This window comes from Pezoporus occidentalis, unplaced genomic scaffold (genome assembly GCF_034315485.1).
Source record: "Pezoporus occidentalis ecotype Australia unplaced genomic scaffold, CSIRO_AGI_Poc_V1 ctg9, whole genome shotgun sequence".
In the NCBI taxonomy this organism is placed as follows: Eukaryota; Metazoa; Chordata; class Aves; order Psittaciformes; family Psittacidae; genus Pezoporus; species Pezoporus occidentalis.
The window spans coordinates 3,297,829-3,305,517 of NW_026916262.1; the positions used below are offsets into that span (position 1 = coordinate 3,297,829).

General features: G+C 35.6%; 1 protein-coding gene across 1 annotated transcript in view; it reads left to right on the plus strand.

Moving 5' to 3' along the window:
- The window catches only part of LOC134156695 (ribonuclease H-like), a 521,461-nt gene that overhangs the window by 241,687 nt on the left and 272,085 nt on the right, over window positions 1–7,689 (plus strand). The window lies entirely within an intron of this gene.

Sequence of the window (7,689 nt, forward strand, 5' to 3'; positions counted from 1 at the left end):
AAATACTGGAACAGGTTGTCCAGAGGGTGGTGGATGCACCATCCCTGGAGACACTCAAGGCCAGGCTGGATATGGTTCTGGGCAGCTTGACCTAGATGAAGGTGTCCCTGCTTATTGCAGGGATGTTGGACTAGATGACTTTTAGGTCTCTTTCAACCCGAAATATTCTGATTTTATGACACTAGCAGGACTGAGGTAGTATGTTCCTTGCCATCTACTCTAATGCGAGTGAATGTTGTTTTTCATATTCCCACGCATTAGTCCAATAAGTCCATATGCAGCCTCTTTATTCAGAATTTGCACGCAGAAAAAAAAGAGAGCAAAGGAAAGACAATTTCAGACAAAATGAAGAACTCTATTTTTTGAACATGTGCTTCATATTATGTGCTTCAGAATCTTCTAATACTGTATTGGAAACAACCTATCAATGAATAGGACTATAATACTTTAAAATGTCCTTTGGAGGAAAAGTAATTTAATTTGGTAAATAGAATGCATGAATAAAGAAGAATACAAGAATATTATAAAATAAGTAGTAATTGGTTCTAAGATGCTCATTTACAATGGAGGAAATTAAATATGCACATATATTATTATCACAGAGGTAGTTAACAAACAAATGAGCAGGAAAAATAGACTTTGCTTTCTAATTCATCATTGTTTAAAAGACACCTGTGAGTTCTATCTGAAAAATGACAATACTGAGAAATGCAGACGGTTGCATTCTGCCTTCTATCAGAAATTGCTTGTACACGTTAATTAAATGGGGGAGGAGCCAAGAAGGTTTCCCGTAAGAAGACAGTATTACTTAAATATATATAACACAATTTACATATAATTTCAATATTTAAATTAAAAGGCTAAATAAAGAAGTGAAGGACATCTTTCCCTCTCACAAATCTCTTGCTTTGCCTGTTTTCTCAAAGGAACAGGAACTACTGGAAACACCACCTGAAATATTTGTCATGAAAATCTGACCAGTTAAACAGCTTCTTACACTTTTGCTACACTGCTTTTTAACACGTCATAACATGGTGGCACCTAAGAATCATGCGATGTACTCAGGAAACTTTCATTGTATCTACATAAATTATTTTCAGACGAGCAATATCTGCTTCTGTTTTTTACGCCAACTGTTGCAGACATCATTTCACATTTCAGCCAAAATAGTTTCATTGTCCTGTAAGGCCTCCATATAGAGATTAACTTTTTACATAGCTTAATCAGGGTTAACAGCAAAATTCCTTGAGTTTTCACCTGATGGAGTGAAGTTGGTCCTTGAGCCTGAGCAGGGTCAGCACAACCCTCCTAGTCTTGTGAAGGGTCTATAGGAATATTACGACAGCCAAGATCCATCCACTCTCACAGAAAACTTAATCCTTGAAAAACAATGAAAGTATATTGTTGTTACTATCTGTCCAGTTCTTAAAGAAAATTTTTAATACAAAACTGGGTTGCATCTATTACCCTTTAAATTTCAAGGAGTCATTCAAAACTGAAAAGAGAATGGTAGGAAAGAAATCTGTGCTATTAACATGTAATATATAAAACCCGTTTCATGCATTTTTAGCAAGTAATAAACACTATCCATGCGAAGATGATGTTTTTGACCTGAATTGTGAGTGTAAATAGTATAAGCAGAGGAAAACTAAAATTCAACAACAGGTATTTGCAGCAAGTAACTATCAATGTTGATTTTTTAAGGTATTTTAGACAAAACTTGCTGCCTGACTACATTAGTCTGGTTTAGCAGCAGGCTGTTAAAAACCAAGAGAAAATGGGATAGAAGTTAAAGACAAACAACTACATGAGAATACTTAAGATATTAGGATCATAAACTTTTGAGGACAGACTGTCTTTTGAACTCATTGAAGCAACTGGCTAAAGGAATAGGGACAGTACCATAATAATTCAGTCTTCAGAAAAAATAAACCAACCATAAACAACTTAGTCAACAGAGGGATTTCAGAACCACAGGTAGGCAATGGCAGAACTTGCCACTTGTTAAGTTGGAAGGTAGAAAGGGAAAGCTGTCTACAACAATGCCTGCATCATTCAGAAAGGAGCAGCTATAAACCTCTTATACTTGCCAGGTCTTCTTACTTCAGTTACATCTCACTGTGATATTTGTGATTTGTTTGCACAAGTATTCAATATATACACAGTTTTTTTTATATATTTCAAGTGAAGAAAGGAAGGGAGGGAGGAAGGGAAGGAAGGGAAGGAAGGAAAGGAAGGAAGGAAGAGAAAGAAAAGAAAAAAGAAAGGAAGAAAGGAAGAGAAAGAAAGAAAAGAGAAAAAGAGAGAAAGAGAGAGAAAGAGAAAGAAAGGAGCAAAAGGAAGGAAGGGAGGAAGGGAAGAGGGAAGGAAGGGAAGGGAAGGGAAGGGAAGGGAAGGGAAGGGAAAGGGAAAGGAAGGGAAGGGGAAGGGAAGGGAAGGGAAGGGAAGGGGGAAGGGAAGGGAAGGGAAGGGAGGGAGGAAGGGAAGGGAAGGGAAGGGAGGGGAGGGGAGGGGAGGGGGGAGAAGGGAGGGAGGGAGGGAGGGAGGGGAGGGAAGGGAAGGGAAGGGAGGGGAGGGAAGAGAGAAGGGAGGGAGGGAGGGAAGGGAAGGGAAGGGAAGGGAAGGGAAGGGAAGGGAAGGGAAGGGAAGGGAAGGGAAGGGAAGGGAGAAGGGGAAAGGGAAGGGGAAAGGGAAGGGGAAAGGGAAGGGAAGGGAAGGGAAGGGAAGGGAAGGGACGGGAAGGGAAGGGAAGGGAAGGGAAGGGAAGGGAAGGGAAGGAGGGAAGGAAAGGAAAAGGAAAGGAAAAGGAAAGGAAAGGAAAGGAAAGGAAAGGAAAGGAAAGGAAAGGAAAGGAAAGGAAAGGAAAGGAAAGGAAAGGAAAGGAAAGGAAAGGAAAGGAAAGGAAAGGAAAGGAAAGGAAAGGAAAGGAAAGGAGGAAGGAAGGGAGGAAGGGAGGAAGGAAGGAAAAGAAAAGAAGAAAAAAAAAAGAAAAGAAGAAAAGGAAAAGAAAAAGAAAAGAAAAGAAAAGAAAAGAAAAGAAAAGAAAAGAAAAAAAGAAAGAAAAGAGAAAAGAAAAGAAAAAAAAGAAAAGAAAAGAAAAGAAAAGAAAAGAAAAGAAAAGAAAAGAAAAGAAAAGAAAAGAAAAGAAAAGAAAAGAAAAGAAAAAAGAAAAGAAAAGAGAAAAGAAGGAAAAGAAAAAAGAAAAGAAAAAAAAGAAAAAAAAAGAAAAAAAAAGAAAAGAAAAGAAAAAAAGAAAAAAAGAAAAGAAAAGAAAAGAAAAGAAAAGAAAAGAAAAGAAAAGAAAAGAAAAGAAAAGAAAAGAAAAGAAAAGAAAAGAAAAGAAAAGAAAAGAAAAGAAAAGAAAAGAAAAGAAAAGAAAAGAAAAGAAAAGAAAAGAAAAGAAAAGAAAAGAAAAGAAAAGAAAAGAAAAGAAAAGAAAAGAAAAGAAAAGAAAAGAAAAAAAAGAAAAGAAAAAAGAAAAGAAAAGAAAAGAAAAGAAAAGAAAAGAAAAGAAAAGGAAAAGAAAAAAGAAAAGAAAAAAGAAAAATATTTGCAAGAAAAACAGTGCCCTATTTCAGAAATGTTTGCTGGCAAACAAGCACAATAAGTGCTCTCAAGCAGTTTAATACAATATATACTGAATTACTTCTTGAATTGCCATCTTCCAAAGGAAACAAGTAATAGTTCAGAGGATGAAAATTACTGATCGATTCTGCTGATTATATATATTTATTGTAGGTTGTGCTATAAATGTACCAGACACAGAATAAGCCAACTCTTTCATTCTTTATATATATACAAAAAAAAACAACACCCAAAACCAACAAACACCACATCACAGAAATAAACACATTTTGCAACCTTTTATTTTTCTCCTTTTTTTGATAAAATAAAAGGTACGTAGCAGGGTGTCTTGTAACAAACTGTCTCTTGAAATTGCAACAGGACATTCTATATGCCTAGTGGCCATTTAATTTAATGGGATTTTTATTAATGTACAACAACTGGGTTATTTAAACCACAGGGGTCTTCACACAATTTGAACATGGAAGAAAACCAAACCCAGATATTCCATTTTAAAAATTAAATATGTTGTATTTTGATTCACCTTTTAAAATGGTGTTTTTTCTTAACAATTTGATGAAATTTCACTTCTGTTGAAGTATAAAGAAATAGTTCAGCTCTTTAATTGTCCTGGCATAACAGTAGAATTGCTTTGAGACTCAACAGACTTTACTGCAAGAGGACTTTGCATCTGGAACATGGAAATGAGATTTATATGACCAAAATTCTCTTTTCTTATCCTACTTGAAGGAACATTTCCATTTACTTCATATCTTTACATCTTAACCGTTACACACATAAGGGCAGGAAAGTGGATGTACATGGATGTCCACAGTAATCTGAAATATATATCATGGCAGTCTTTAGACTTTTGCAACTATCCCAGCTGAAACAAGGACTAACTATAACATAAAAAGAAAAACTCCCACAAGAAAAGTAATATTTTATTGATAAATGCTTCTTAATGCTTCCTATAGCTAAGGAACATTTGAAGTTCAAAAAATCTTTCTGTACTTCTCTAGACTGAAAGTACTATGCTTTGTATATACTGTAAAGCACAGGCTTTGTTTTAAAGAGCTTGTAATTTATAGAAACTGCTATTTGTAAGAAATAGCCAATGAGAATTAAGAAAAAATAGCACCAACATCTGTAGGATGGATAAAAAGTTTCCAGCCAAGAACATGAAACAACTGAGTGTTAACAGGATGCTACTTATCAGTACAGTGATTTTTTAGCTCACTTAAGAGAAAAACAGCTAAGAAGCTACACAATGACAACTTACATTAAAAGAACATTAACAGGGTTACAAAGTCAAGCATTCACATTGCTAGAATTTCATGATGCCACAAATGAAGTTCTACCGTATTTTGCAAAAAGCAGTATCAAATACCTAGCCTGCATTAGCAAATGTAAGATAGGAAGCTTTCAGCGCTAATCACTGCTTCAACTAGCTCAGATGTATTACCTTCACAAACAAAAGGAATGAATAACAATCCCCTTAGTAATGAACTATGAATATATCAAATACTACTAGTGACCAAATAAGAAAGAGAATTATTACTGAACAGCATAGTTCAATGCAAAAGAGGATGACTGTTATTTTGTGAACTGTCTGCATCTATGAATATGTATATAGTATTTCTAACATGCATATATATATGTAATATATTCTATTTTCTATGATTCTGTTCTGTACGATTAGGAGAGAGACTTGCTCTTCATACGGAACATGCAAATTCAAACACTTGTAAAGGTATTTCTATATGAGCAAAATTATTTGCTTTGTCATTCCCCTGTTTCAAAAGTAGAAGTAATCTAGAAAAACAAAGCCCAATTGGATCTTTCACTCTCACTGCAAACAATTAATAACCAGCTGGAAATATTCAAAATTAATGATATACTAATAACAGATGAATTCCAAATTGCTGGCTGACACTGTGAGAACTCTCAAATAGCAACTATTAATTGTATTAAAGACTGAACTAGAAATATTTATTCCTTAGAAGATTTACAATGTGAAAAAGGGCTGAATTTACAATAAGTAGTAGGTGGCTAAACTGACAATGAGTAGTGGGTGTGCCTCTGAGCTCACTTTCACAGGATTAAATCTACTGACTTTGATTAAGTCAGTAGGTTTGTTTTGGTTCTAACTCACAACAGTCTAAGTGAGGAGAAAAGAATAATTTTTATAAGCAAGAAAGTAATTTACTGTATAAAATGTCAAGAATTTGTAATGTAATGACAATTACATCTGGCCCAATGTAAGGGCCAGATGCCACACAAGAAGGCTAAATAATGCAAATGGGCAAAAGTAAGACACACGTTAAATTATTGGTTAGCTGAGACTTCGAAACTAAGATATGCCATTCCAAGCTAAAATATGTAATTCAAACAAAGTTGTTTCAAATTCTCTGGGTTAGTCTATGGAAGCAATGGACTGAGGAACAGCCTGATTTTAGGTGGTGTTAACACTGGAGACTGAATACAGTGTTGCTACTAATCCATACAGGAGGGAAACAACGTCCTGCTGCACACTCTGTTTCACTTCCTCAAATCGCTTAAAAACACAGAAGACATATGACTTATCCTGTATGTTTATTCCATAGAATTTCTCCTGTATTGTAATGACAGAGCAAACATCATTCTGGGATCATCCTGGATTAGCCAGATGTTTGGGTCTTGCAAAATGATTCCTACAGCATGGTTTTCTTGTGAAAATATGTTTGTACAAGATCTATGTGACTGTTTCTGTCTCTTTTTGAGAAAAAGCCAGGTGTCTGGCTAATTCCAGAATCTGAAAGCCAACAAGGTGATTCAGAGCCCCATCATCCTTTCTTACAGATCCATGCTTTATTCAGTGTAAATGTAATCCAGTATTTTCTTACAGTGTTAAAATTTAAATCTCACAAACTAATATAAATCACAGTAAAACATCACTGGGACATAAACAACTACAGAGCAGATTGAAAAAAGGAACTTACGATAGTAACTGAACATCTAATGACAAGCCACTGGGAGAAAAGGGAAAATTTGGTAAATCTGAGAGGCTTATAACTCGAGTTTAATTTTATAATTTGGGCATTGTAAAGCACTTAATGAAAAAAAGTAATTGTACATCTTAATAAAGACTACAGGTATTAAACTTTGGAAATTACAGGTACAGATACTAGACACTACATTATTGTCTTTACTACAACTTACCACTTGGAATGTACCAAAAGCCAGCTCTCTAATGCTGCCAAACTTATCAAACCACAAATCATGACTTGTTTTTCCTGCAAATTCAAGAGTGTGACTTTAAAATCAGGAGATTATATTTTAACATATGGTGTCTGGTGAGATTATAAGGCTTGAAAACACATTAAGAAATCCTGTCCCTTTGCAGAAGAAACACAGTAATTTACCTCCATGAAAGGCTTTTATACACCACTGCAGGAGCTGAGAGGAAATTTGGTATCAGTGGAAACAGAACTGCCAAAGCAGAAAATCTGCTTTTAGCCAGCAATATTCTTGCTTTATCCAAGGGCTAGAGTTTATAAACTGTAAAATGCTCAGTCACTTCATTTTTATCTTCTGATAAAAAACAAAGACAACTTTCAGTCTTCCATCATTCCCTCTCAAAAGGCTTATGCCAGGAAGAAAAATGTCAGTTTCAAGATACCTAGAAATTTATTTTTATTGCACAACTATAGTAAAGGAATGTATTAAAAATAATCATAAGAAATCCAGCATGCTAGCAGGTAAAGGCTATATGAAGCATAGTGTGATCACTTCTTCAGGACAGAAAATCATGATTGGGACTATTGTACGTAGTCAACACTTAATTCGGTGTAAAAAGTCAGTGAGATTAAAAGCTTCATACAGAGGCTCTAATTGAATTTAGGTGAAGCAAAAATAATGCAGTTTTGCATATCTGAATCATCTCTGCCTAAAAGAAACATTTTATTTATTTCTGTGGTTTATGAGTGTCGTGGTTTAAACCCAGTCAGGTAGCTTGTTCACTCACTCCCAGTGAGTGGTGCCGAGCTGACAACAATCGAGGTCCCTGTCCGTCCCCCCCCCCCCCCCCCCCGCACCGGGGCTCTCCCCTTCCTCGCTCCCGGAGGAACAGGGTGGAGGATCGAG